General features: G+C 48.1%; 1 protein-coding gene across 1 annotated transcript in view; it reads right to left on the bottom strand.

The window, feature by feature from the left end:
• Positions 1-6689, bottom strand: part of ZMIZ1 (zinc finger MIZ-type containing 1) — a 337399-nt gene extending 330710 nt beyond the window's left edge. Inside the window, exon 1 of the mRNA XM_058810416.1 lies at positions 6507-6689. The gene's annotated coding sequence lies outside the window, so the exon portion shown is untranslated. The remainder of the gene's footprint in view (positions 1-6506) is intronic.
• Positions 6690-13313: the final 6624 nt, after the last annotated feature.

The following is a 13313-nucleotide window of genomic DNA, read 5'->3' on the forward strand; positions in this document are numbered from 1 at the left end:
CAGAGCAGACCAAAAGACTGCACTGTTCTCAGAGGGAATCAGGAATGTAGCCAAGAAACAAACAGATACACATCAAGGGAACCGTTTTTGCTACTAAATGGCCAATTGAAGCCCCTACTATTCTGTCATATATCTATGTCACTGCAGTCCCAATAAATAATGCTTTCTGATTAGTTATGAGACTATCTAGAAATCTCTAAGACAGATACTGTTCACTGTGCCAGCCAGTCAGTCATCGGAGCCCTCAAGTCTCAAAGGAATGAAAAACTACTACATGAATCCAAAAGACAACACAAACTTGTTGTAAAGGTATTGCTTTCTCTCTTACTCCTCAAACATGTTTTTACCTAATCAGCAAAGATGACAAATGGTATTTCACAACACAAAGAGCTGCCATACAAATGAGGCAGTTTCCCAACATTTGTGCATTTGATCAAGCAGTCAGTATTCTCTAGTTAATGTTATCTGGACCAAGCTGACTGCTGAACTAAATCACCAGAAGAACTGACCAGTTACCAGGCAAAGAGCTGAGAACATGAGAATAAATAAGATTTAAAGAACACCCAAATAAAGACAACCATCTCCATACTAGTTTTGCGTGACATTATTAGATGCTTCACTTTGTGGCTTTAATTCTCGTGCTATCGCTGACAACACATATGTATTATCTACATGTTACAGTTGTTCCCCTTTCTAGTCAGGCCCACAGCAGTGCTGCTTTTCCCTGGAAATAAAAAAGGCTTACAGCAACCACAATCCCTCTGTGCCCACAGCCAATACTGACTACCAAAAACTGGCATACAGCCCTACAGGAAGAGGATAACACAACTGGCTTTGGACCAGGCAGCTGGACCATCGCCTGGGTAGGTTTCACAGGTCTGAAGGAGGGTGTCTTAGCACAAGGACATGAGTTATAAATCAGGTCTTCACCATCCACTGACATAAGCCAGGACAAACAAGCAAACATAAAATTAATAAGAAACCTCTCATATAGACTAACAATGAGCAGGAGAGGTAATATAAACTCACACTTTTATGAAATTTGCACAGGTTTGTAGCACTGTGCATATAAATGGGGTTTTGAGCAATTTCTTTCCCTCCCTCCTGCTGCCTGGTATGGAGCCAGGAGCTTTCCAGCTTCACTTTGGGAATCAAGTCAAAGCTGGTCTGCAGAGTCAAAACGAACCCTGGATTACTAAGCAGGGCTATGCTTCCCACATTTATGTTAATGGAATGTTACTGTGATAGTTTGTATGTCACTACCCCAATATTAGTACACTAAACAAAATACAAACCAGCTTGATCTATAGAATTCTTCACGCAAAGAACAGAAACCCCTTCCCAAGCTCAGATACTTCACTAAATACTAAAACTTATTTTAAAATGCATCAACCACTATCATCATCTTACTGCAGGGTTCCATACTGTTGTGTCTCTATCACAAAAGTTCCATACCTTCTTGGTGTTTCTCGTGGGCATCTCCTCAGAGCACTGACTTCTCACAAAGCAGGCACTGACTCCAGCTCCCCTCTCACCCAGCCACCCCACTCTTTTATAGCATATTCTTCTCACTGGTTACAGCTGTGGCCTGTTAAAGTCAGGCCTGCTCCTAATCTTTGCTAATTGACCCAGGTGCAACTCCTTAGGGGTAAGAGTACTTTCTACACTATCTTTATATTCTTATATTCTATCCCGCTACAAACCACCACAAACTGGAAAAGATTTCTTGGATGTTACACGATTCACTACAGGAGTAAAAATTACTTCCCTGTCCTCTGCTACAGAACTAAAATGTATAAACAACTGAAGGAAACTACAGGTGCTCCAGAATGAGTGATCACCTATGTGAGCCTTCAGAAGGGCAAGTTCTTTTAAAGAATGAGTCATTCCCTGTGGAGTAACTTAATTTCTATTGACACTTACAGGAGAAATTAGGTTGAAAGTGATTTTGTCTGTCTAAGAACAACTTTGTTTTTTTTACTGGATACCTAATACTCATAGAAATCTGCCCTGCTCCATAAGGGAAGGGCAGAGCACTGTACTGAAGCCAGCAAACTTCATCTTTGCAGGCAATGTAGACTTCAGTGTATCTTAAATTATTAGAACGAAAAATAACATGTAACAAGTGTAAGGCCATCTCCTACTCTCATAATACACTACTGCCTCCAACAGTCTAGCTGTGGAGATCCATTACAACTCATTACCTGGACATTTCCCTAGCAGCTTATATTCTCTTTAAAATATTCTAACTTTAGCCAAGCTGAATATTAATGATCATGTGAAACCCAATGGAAGTGAAAATTGCTACATAAGAATTTTCTGCTTTATACTAAGAAGGAGGGAGGACGAAATCAATACTGCAAAACAACCTTTTAAGCCAAAGACACCATTTTAAAGCTGAAATTATTTCTAATACCACTGACAGCCTCAACTTGTCATCAGCAAGCTTACATACACTTGGAGTGAAGATGTGAATTGAGTGTAAGGAAAACATACAATATCTGAGCAGGAGGTCTATCCATGGTGGTTCTATATTGATGTTTTGCTTACTGTGTTTTCCCATAAGACACACCTAAATGGATCAAGAGGGCTTGTGCTGCTTGTCCTACAACAGACACTTGACAGGAACAAACACAAACCAACATAAACTCTTCAGCAATATTCTCGCTGCTTTGCTGTAATACAGGATAGAATTTCACAAAAATTGGTCTGACTAGGAGTGAACAAATTAGCCAATTGCATAGTGGTCAAATTTGCTACCACAGGCATCAACGGCAGTCCTACTTATTTATGAGAAACAGGCTTCCCAGGTAAAGCCATAACAAGCCAAGCTCACGCCTCCTGCAGCATTTGATCACCCACGTTGTTAGAGCAGCACAGCAGGCACCACGAGTTCCTGGCCAGCCACTACCTCCATTTCTCATAGTCACATTATCTTCTGTGGGACTGCAAAAAGGCTGGATCCCTGTTGTTCTGAAACCTATCAACAACATTGGGGAAGGCAAAAGGAATTCCAACTCTTTCTCCTTTCCCAGGTCTATTTTTCTTCCTTTTCAGAAGAGAAACCCCAAGCTGCTAGTAGAAACAGTAAGTTGCTATAAACCTGCCAACATTGTCTCCAACTATAGTATCAGTGATGTAACTGCCATCCATGAGGGTTTGGGGCGCTGGTTTGGTTCTGCTTTTGCCTTTTTTCCCCCCCAACAGAAAACCTTTGGAGCCCATAAAAGTGGAAGAGATCTGGGGCAAAGGGCAAGCAACTCCCAAGAAAAGTTATGAATGGAACTATGCTACAGAGAGCCTTGCCTTTCCACTCCTTGTACAGGAGAAATCATTCAGATGTTGCAAAAACTGATCCATTATCTTTTGTGGGTTTCTTAAAATAATCTAAAAACAGAATTGTACACCATACTAAGATTGTAGATTTATTTCATCCCAGAGAGTACAAAACATTCTCTGTACATATACACAGCAACTGACTTCTTTCCTGAAACAAAGTTTTCATTGATCCTTTGCCACAGACTCAATTATTGTTTCTAATCATGATCAATGTTTATTTAACGTATTGTGAACTATAAACAATGCAAACAATAAAAGCATCTGTCCACGTTGACATGAATGTAATTGGCAGGTTAGATACCTATATCAACTGGTCCCAAAGGTGTTCTTAAATTCAGAAAGCCCAAAGTAAATTTAAATTACAATTTACAGAATAATCTTGAAATCAGCCACTTTTCAAGGTAGTGTTATCTTGTGTAGATAAAACTCACAATCTGTCAATTCAATCCCAGGAAATTCTTCATTGTTTTAAAATATAATCCTAAAGACTTTTTTTAAAGCTTCTTTCTTTTTTTAATACAGTGGATTATGCAAAATTCCTTGTCCTCCTTGCAACTATGGGGAAAAATAATCTTCCTCTTGTAATGTAGCAATTATAGATACATATGTAAGAAGAGCAAAAATCAAGGCACTTTGAAACAACACTTAAAAAGATAAAAGAAATACTTGAGTATGGGATATTTAGAGGATTTCAAGTCAGCTTTTCCATAGCCTCACTGTAAAAATAAGCGACCTTTTCCTTCTCCTCTTCCCCACCCAAACTCTGAGGAAACCGGCCACCAAATGCACTCAGCTAGCCTCAAAGTCACACGTGCTCCACTGCAGATCTTGCTTTCAATGTCTCTTTTGTTTGATGGCTGGTGTTTCAACATCCTCAGCTTGGAACAGAGAAAGGTCAGAGCAAGTCTTCTGGCATTCACAAACCTGCACCAGGCCCCGCCAAGAGAAGATTGATGCCATAGTACATTTTCCCCAGTCAAGAGAAGGAAGTGGAGCTCTGAATCCACAACCAACCATGTTCGTCAGAGGGATTTGTTTCCCAAAGGTGTTTAGCTTTGCTACATTCCTTTGCGAAACTTTTCTGCTGGTGCTAGTAATATTTTTGAGTTACCCACTGTACCATGTTACAGCCCCAGTATCATCATAACCTGAACACGTTCCCACCAGTAAATCGTTTTAGCCATACATTCCAGCATACAGCCTTTTTTTTTAATTCCCCTCCAGATTTTGCTTCACCCCTACATTGCCCTCCCACCTGCTGCCCTCACCTTTTCTCCCTTGTGTGGGGAGGAGAGGCTGCATTAAACTTCCAGTGTGCAAGGCCAAGGTCCGTTTCACAGCCAGAGAGAAGCTGTTGCTAAAGATTCCTTAAAAGCTTTGGCACTTCACGGCAGTTGGAACTACTCAACCAGAGCTGGGAGCCAAAGCTTTGCCACAGCATTAATGGGCTTTTGCCCTTTTAAATTTTATAAGCCTGTCGCCTTTCTGATGCGCGCAGTTTTATTCAGAGCCCTAAATGGCCATTTCATATTTAAAAGAAAGCTTGCATAGGTAGCACCCTAAAACTACCCCAGGTCATTCATCACCCCAGCACTCCCACTGTCTCTTAGGAAACCTTTGATAGAGCATTTGTTCAGGCTGCCAAGTTAAATCCTCTTCTCTCGTGTCAATGCATTGAAAAAAGCAGTCAGAACACCAGCTTCACTCAGGCCTGCTGAAGTAAATGGAGAAAACCAATTCCTCTGGCACTACAGAGCCATTAAGCCGTTTGTAGATTATTAACTGAAGCACAAAAATACACACGGCGCACAATCGGACGACAGAGCAGAGCTATGCCTTGAGTTTGCTTGGCTCTCGATAAACTGACGATACAGCCGCAATTTGCACCGAGTCGTGCAGCTGCCGGGCTGGCGAGCGGGACCCCGGCAACCCCAGACAAAAGCGGCGATGCGGGGTCCCGCTGCCACGGCCGGGCGGGTTCCACCTTCAGCAGGGACGGCGGCGGGGGCTGCGCTCCAAGGGGCACCCCCGAGGCGCCGCCCCGCGTCTCTCATCGCAGCCTCCGAGGCGGCACCGAAATTAAACTTTGCACGTGCAAAACAAAGTTTACAGTCTAAAACCCCGATTATAGTAACAACTTCCTCCCCCTGTCTCAGGCTGCCGCGCTCCTTCCCCGCTACCGCGCCAGCCCAGAATGCTATCCCGAGCCCCGCGGGGGGGGTGGGGGGGACAAGAGCGTGGCTGGATGGCTCCTATTTTTATGTTTACATTCCTGAAGTGTCTTTTAACTGGCTGCCATTCTCCCTCTCCCCGCGAGCAGCTCCGCCGGCCGCCCCTGGAAGCGCTTCCCCCGCTCCCCTCGCACAAAGGCGGGCGAGCTCCGGCCGGGTCGGGCCGGGCAGGGCACCCCCGGCCCGGTGGCCCCGCGCACCCTCCCCTCCGCCCGGCGGCTTCCTGGACAGATGCACGGGGGGAGGGAGGGGAAGAGAGAGGGAGGGAGGGGGGCTGCTCCTTCCTCCTGCCTGGCGAGAGAGGCCCAGGTCCCAACTGGCTCTCAAAACCCAGACGCAAGGAATTTACACCCAGGCAAGCTTCCCGGAGCCCCGAGAACGGGCGCAAGCTCCCCCCCGCGTCTCCCGAGCCCCGCACGGCCGGCCGGGCACGCACGCCCCGAGCCGCAGCCCCGGCCCCGCTGCGGGGCTCCTGCCCGCCCCGACGGCGCTCGCCCCGACCGGGGGCAGCCGCCGCCCCGGTCCCCGCAGCCCCCTTTGTGCTTGCGGCAGCTCCGGCGCCCGCCCGCCTCCCGCCGCGGCTGCTCCAAGTTCGCCCCGGGCCGGGTCCCCCCGCGACCCCGCGGCCGGCCCGGGAAGGGCATTGCCCGGGAAGGGCATTGCCCGGGAGAGCCGCTTCCCCGCCGCCGGGCCCGGCTCCGCCGCTGCTCGCTCGCCCCGCGCCCTCGGCGGGGACAGTCTGCCCCTTTAAGAAGTCTCCACACATTTTCTCCCCTTGCAGAATAAATATGTTGTTGTTTTCTTTTTTTTTTCCTCCCTGTACACCTTTTTCCCCAGCGTGGCCGCTCCATTGTTTCTGCTCCGCCGAGACGCAACCCCTGCCCGGCCGCGAACGGGGAGGTGCGAGCAGGGAGCGCAAATAGACGCGAAACTTACCTACGGATTGCAAAGCAGCCTTGCAGCAGCAAAATAATAAGGAAGAAGGCAGGCAAAATCCTCTTTCCCAACTGATTTGCAGCTCTACTCGGGTATTTTTAAATATATAATTTTGTTTATTCCCCTCCTTTCTTCCTTCTCCCCCTGCTTTCTTTTTTCTTCCTTCCCCCCCCTTTTTTTCCCCTTGCCCACAGACAGTGAAAAGGAGCTCAATGTTAGTGGGTGAGTAAGTGAATCAACTAGCAGAGAGCACAGCAAGTTGAAGTGTCAAATTACATTGGCTATTCTATTACCAAAGGGCCATGCTTTGTGGCTGCTGGCAAAATCTGTCCCAGATTCCTATCTGAAAGGGAGCTGCCTCCTACAGGGATGTTCTTCCCTTCGCCCTCTCCCTTCCCCTCTCCCCCCGCAACACACACACACACCCCAAATCACACCAAGTTAAAAATCTTAGATACGAGTTAAAATACAAATATTGTCTTACAGTGTCTTTTAAGGCGGGGACTCTCGTTTTAGTCGTCCTGAATACCAAGCACTCGGAAACCCTTCCACTCTGGAAACTGAAAGCTGGAGAATATGTATACTCCCTTCGGTGTTTTTGTATTATTAAATAGGGGAAAACCACCCTGGACCCAACACACTCTCAAGCATGAGGTGTCTCCGTCTCTGTCGTCTTCACGAGAGAATTTTTACGGGCATGGAAGGAACTACCGGGCGGGCAGGGGGATTACACGGGAACGCCGAGACATCCTGCTGCTCCGTTATTGCACTTTAGCCCCCCACCCCCTTCCATTTATCGCCACCACCCCCACCCTCGGGGCCGCTGTTATTTTCAGAGCCCGGAGCTCCCGCCACCCAGGTAGGAGCGGGGTTCTCCCGGGGGTCCCCGCTCAGCCGGGGAAGCCGGGCGGGCGGCGGTGCCCGGCGGGGCGGGCCCGGGAGGCGGCCCCGCCGCGGGGGGGGCGGTCAGGGGCCGGGGCCCCCCCGCCGCCTGGAGCGCGGACCCGGCGCTAACAATAGGGCGTGTTTTGTGCTGTTTTTCTTCCCCTGCGCTCCTTAGGAAATCCAGCCCGATTTCCAGGGAGAAAATAAGAAGAAACCGTCCTTGTCTGACGAGCCCCAATCTGCTAAAAAACATCTCCCTCGACTTCTCTTCCCCTTGATAAAACACTTCCAGGACAATCAATATTTTATGATGAGTTGTTAATAAGCCTAATATATTCATCCCTGCTCCAACGGGGCTTGTTAGATTATGCAATTAAGATAAGCAATTTAAACAGCACTGTGTAGCTTCTCGCTGGTCACATTCGTCTTGTTGTTGGAGGAGGAGAACGATCGGGACTGTAAAGGGATGTCGGATCGCTCGGGGAAGGGGGAAGATTGTCTAATTTTTTCATATTTTTTTCAGCTGCGTGCAGGCGGAACGGAGCGCTCCTGCCGCTGTCCGCGCCGCTCCCCCCGCGGGGCTGCCCCGGTCCCCGCCGCTGGCCGCGCCGATCTGGTCGGGGCTACGCCAACCCCCAGGGCAGTGCCCCCGGCGCGGCCCCCGCCCGGCTCATTTACGCCTTCGTGGCTTGCCTAGAAAAAAGACCCCTCTTCCTGCCCTTCTCCCTGTGCCTCCGGCCGCCCCCAGAGCGCCTCGGGGCGCGGGGGTCCCTGTGGACGCTGCGCCCGCCCCCAGCGCGGAGCCAGAGAGGCGGCCGCCCGGCCCGGCAGCGCCGCGGGGGGAGCCCCGGGCGGGCAGAGCCCCGGCGGGGACGGGCAGCCGGTGGCGGGCGGCGCGTCCCGCCGCTCCGGCGCGCTCCGGCTCCGCGTTTTGCGAGCGGCCGCGGTGTCAGCCGGGGAGCGCCGAATAACAAAGACAAGTTTGAGAGCAGCCGCCGCCGCCGCCGCCGCACAGGCTGCGGTGACGTCAGGGAACAATGCCGCTGCCAGCCCGCCCGCCCGCCGCCCCTTAAAGGCGCACGGGGCTCTGCCGGGGGCCCCGCCGCCGGCCCGGGGGATGGAAGGGACGGGGTGCCTGTGCTGGGCCCCCCGCCCTGCAGCCCCCGGCCGCCGCCGGGTCCCTCCGGCATTGCCCGCCCGGACTAGGAGCGGAGCAGATTGTCCGTCTCACGGCTCCTTCCCTCCTTCCCTCCCTCCCTCGCCGTGCGCCGCGCGGCCTCCGCCGCCCTAATCGCTGCCTTCAGCTGCCCGGAAGAACCGGCGGCCGCCGGGGCGGGAGCGCTCGGGCCCCGCCGGGCCGGGCCGGGCCGAGCTCCCCGCGGCGCTGCGGGGCTGGGCGGGCCGCGCTCCGGGCAGCGCGGCCTAAAGGCCCTCTGCCCTGCCCGCACGTACGAGCCCCGGGTTTTCGCCAAAGTCCGGCACCTCGGGGGCCAGAACCTGAGCGCTGCCAGCCACTTCGGCTTCTGCTCCCGCAGTGACCCTCGCTGCCCCTGTCACGGTGCGCTGCCCTGCTCCCCGAGCCACACCGGCCCCGTGACTGTAACCTGTTGTCCCCAGGCTTAAGCAGTCAGTGCAGCCCATTTCACTCCTGCGCAGCATTAGATGTCTCATCAAAACAGGCACAGAAAAAGCCCAGCCTTTTAGGTAACCAAAAAGGGCACTGTAGCAATACGGTAATTTCCTGATCATCACGCACATCAGGGCATCATACCTTAAGAATTCATTTGCAATTAATACCTTTTTAAGGCATCAAATTTAATATCTTTTTAAGGTGTCAAAACTTCTGTCTTGGGCATGGGCAAAGTCAAAGTAGTAGGTTTTGGTGCTTTATTGCTTGAAACCATCTTACAGAAATAGAATATTAGAAAATTAAATCTTTGTGCAGCAGCACCGTTACAAGGTTACAGGGCCTGTCCATTATATTTAAGCACATGCCACTGATACCATCCAGGCTGAAAACAAATTGGTAAACACACATTTACTTGTTCAAGCTTTTTGTAGTTTTCCTGCAGACTATGTTCCACATGAGCACATCATGCATGATTGACCAGCTGCATCACCCTGCCTCCTTTCAGTAACCAAGTGGCCTGATCAATACAGTATATGGCCAGGAAAATAAAGGTCTTGCAGGAAATCATTGTAGTGATTTAGCAGGTGCCTTTGTGCCCGCTGAACCTGCCTCTGCTAAACTGGGCTTTGCCACACACTGTTCAGAGGCACCAAAGGGGTTGGAAGTGCTACCTGTTCACAGAGGAGGTGCAACCCTAGCAGCCTTTGCCACTTGCAGTCATTGGAGCTCAGCCACTCTTGCAGTGACAGCACGCGTTAAGTGGTGTCACCGCCAGATCCCAACTGCTACACCTGCCCACACAGGGCTCTTCACTTCTCTGTGGCAGGAGACATTTCCTGTTCCCTCCATAGGATGTGATGGTCATCCATGAAGTTTTGCCAAAAGTGGTTGCAGCAGTCAGTTTATCTACTGTATTTTTGTCAGTTTGTAATTGAAATTAATTCCGTGAGGATTAGGACAACCTTAGTTTTCTCTGACCTGTGCTGATAGCATTCGTGAATTGAGAAAAGTGCCACTAATGCATGTTGATGTGCTTTTTTTCAGCCAGGGACCAGGCTAATCCACTACAAAGAACTTTTATAGCTGCTCCAATTCACTGCCAATTGCCTGCTGTGGTATAAAGGGTGGACTGGTCAGTTGGACTGAAAAAAAGAGTTAGGAGGTTACATGTGTGGCAGGGTCGCTTAGGGTATTCAGTGTTGCCCCAAGAACACCCCTCTAAACAAAGTTTTCAATTAGGCCAATCAGGCTAATTATCCAACTCAGTTGCAATGTCAGAGCAAAGCAAAAACAGTATTCACAAAATGACAAAGGATTAGGCCCTTTTTGTTTGTTCTAAGAGACCAGGCTGCTCTTCATGTTCTCGACAATTCTGAGACCAAGAGACCTTGGAACAGCTTTTGAAACAGAGGCTGCACAAGCCTCAGTGCCCGATCTGGGATCCTGGCTAAACAGCATTCTGCTGCTGCAGTAGCAAGGCCATCAGCAAGCATGCAGACAGTTATCCACATTATTCCGTGCTCTGTGGTGGGCCTGTCCACAAGGGATTAGACCAAATCTGCTAACCTCATTTCTGTTATATAACCTAAGACAGATCTGAACTCTTTTCTCCAGACGATTGTATGGTAAACCAGAATATCACCTCCCCGTAGCCCTCTTCAGCTGTAGTTCAAATTAGGTTTTGCTGCTGTCATAATTCATCCTGTACCATAATGAAAATGGAATTGATTGAGATGGCATGTAGACATTGTGTCTAGACATACCCAGGTTACTTGTGTATACAAATTTTATCAGGTAACTGCTGTCAATGCAGCTCTTTTTGGAGCATAGGGTTTAGCACAGACCACAGAGGCCAAAAGTGGAGAGTGCATGCTTAGATCTCAAGTCCACACTGAGCTACTGAGTGCTACAGCCACTGGTAACTGGGCTCCCTAGGTTAACAGCTCACTCAAGCCAGCCCCACAAGGACTGCAGGTGTACAATATACACCAAAAACTGCCTGGGATCAGTGCTGATTTCAAAACAGGCTGACATCAGCATTGCTTTTGTGGTGGCTGTTTGCTACACTCACATCCCTGGCACCACACCAGCTCATGCTCCCCAGGTACACACATTTAGAAGTCTTCTGAACCCATGGAACTATTAATCCATCAGCACAAGTCTCTAATCTGCTCCTCTGTCATAACCCATGGGTTTAGCTTGAGCAAATTCTTACTCTGATCAATGGTTGGGTTGAAGTTTAGCAAGTCTTTTTCTGATATAGCAACAGCAAAGGATGCCAGGAATACTACTGGATGCAGTAAAATTACACCTATGTGAAAGTGAGATTAACTTTCAGTGAGGCTGCAGTCAGGCTATACACATTACTCCACACACATGAGAAACTGATATTATGCCCATTTTTGTCTTTTTGTTAATAGTACGGGAAGGAAAACAGGGTTTATTTGGATTCATAAATTAGAGATGAAATTACTATGCAAAGACATTAAGGAAATTTGCAGTTATGCAACTGGAGTCCTAAAGGAAAAAGTAAACAACTTTACTGAGGAAAACAAGTTGAAAACAATTACAAGACATGAAGAGGAAAGTTGCTGGTGGTTTGGACTTTTTTCTTTTCACTTTTCCTTTTGAGGCCTGAAAATATCTGCATATTGTCTTAAATTTCATGCCTAGGTCATTCTCAACTTATGCTTCCTAAGTCACAGAGTCATTTCTGACTCATTTGAGGGACTGGATTCCTCCAAAGTAGCTTTCCCATCGCGGGCCAGACAAGGAACATCAATGAGACATTTTTTGGTCACTAAGGATACACATTTTGTCTTTTATGAGATTTTACATTGACACATCCTTTTTACAATCATTCTTTCTAAACCAGACTGCTACTCACACCAGTCTTCTGCAAACTGTTCTCTGGACTCCAAGCCCAAAACTCACTAGGAGCTTTATGGGGTGCCACAGTAAGGCAACACAGACACTCAGCAAGCCTCCAGTCTTAGAAACACAAGCCCCAAGTAACTCTGACTGCTGAGCAACTTTGCACCCATGCCTCAGGTATGCAGGGGTATTCTCTGAGGAGGATCAGAGCTACAGTTTATAGCATTGTCCTCAGCTCTCACCTGTACACCATGCTGGATTATACAGGGGGTTTGATCAGTTTGACAAAGAGAATAAAGCCATTAAAAACTACATGGGAAGATAACATTGAACACCAAGATGTATGACTTCAAGAGGCAAAATTACAGCTTAAATACAAAAACAAGGGAAGGAAAGGATAGGAAGATAAGGTATGCCATGTATAACATGCTGAAAAGGAGCTTAACATATGTGAGCTGAGGAAATGGAGCACCGTAAACCTGCTGCTTACATAGTGCCAAAATGATGCTTTTATGGGGATATAAACATTAGGTATCCCTGAGCATGCAAGGTAACCTTCTTAAGAAGAGAAAGACTCTGCCCCGTTAGAGTCAAGCCGAAGCCCAAATTCAAGAACCAAGCACGTCTCCACTTTGAGAAATCTCAAACCCAAATTTGTCCTGGGCTGAAGTCACTTGACTCATCCAAACCTTGTCCTCGAAGCACATAATTTCTAGCCATCCCAACTGAGATTGGTGAGCAGGGTCTGTAATCGCTTCTGTTGTTATTAAATGCTTTTCAAACTACACTATTACAGTTTCAGGAGGAAAAGTGAAAAAGGAAACAAAACCTTATCCAAGCTGAAACTCAGGGGACTGTATTCAAGCAGAATATAATTAGCAAACTGGAGGATGGCCAGCATGAAATGTGGAACATCATCACAAAAAAAAAAAAAAAAAACAAACCCAAAGATTTTAAATGACCACAAGCATCAGGACCTCATTTTTAATCTGCTCCTTCTAAAGCAATCAGATAACCTTACATAACCCCAGATATACTGTAGCTACCTTGAGAGCAGTTCACTTGCTGTGTCAACTGAGATGTCCATGGTATAGATTTCCATTTCATAAACGACAGAGGAAACACTACTCCATCTTTCTATCATCTGACTACCTACTGCCAGATTTTGTCAGGAAGCAGGTCTTCTTTCAGCCTCACTACATTTTAATGGAGAACATTAATGAGATCTAAAGAAAAACAAATTAAACCATGTGTAAAACATGAATGTTGCAGTCAAAGTTGGACTTCTGTTTTTCCTCTTGCTTTCAGTTTTTGTGTCTTGCAGTCAGGGGAGACAGAGACAACAAAAACCACCAAGCAGAGAACTTGGGTTCAGCTCTTCTGAGCATCAGTGAGAGATTTTAGTCTAAACTGGCTAG

Source organism: Ammospiza caudacuta, chromosome 9 (assembly GCF_027887145.1).
Source record: "Ammospiza caudacuta isolate bAmmCau1 chromosome 9, bAmmCau1.pri, whole genome shotgun sequence".
In the NCBI taxonomy this organism is placed as follows: Eukaryota; Metazoa; Chordata; class Aves; order Passeriformes; family Passerellidae; genus Ammospiza; species Ammospiza caudacuta.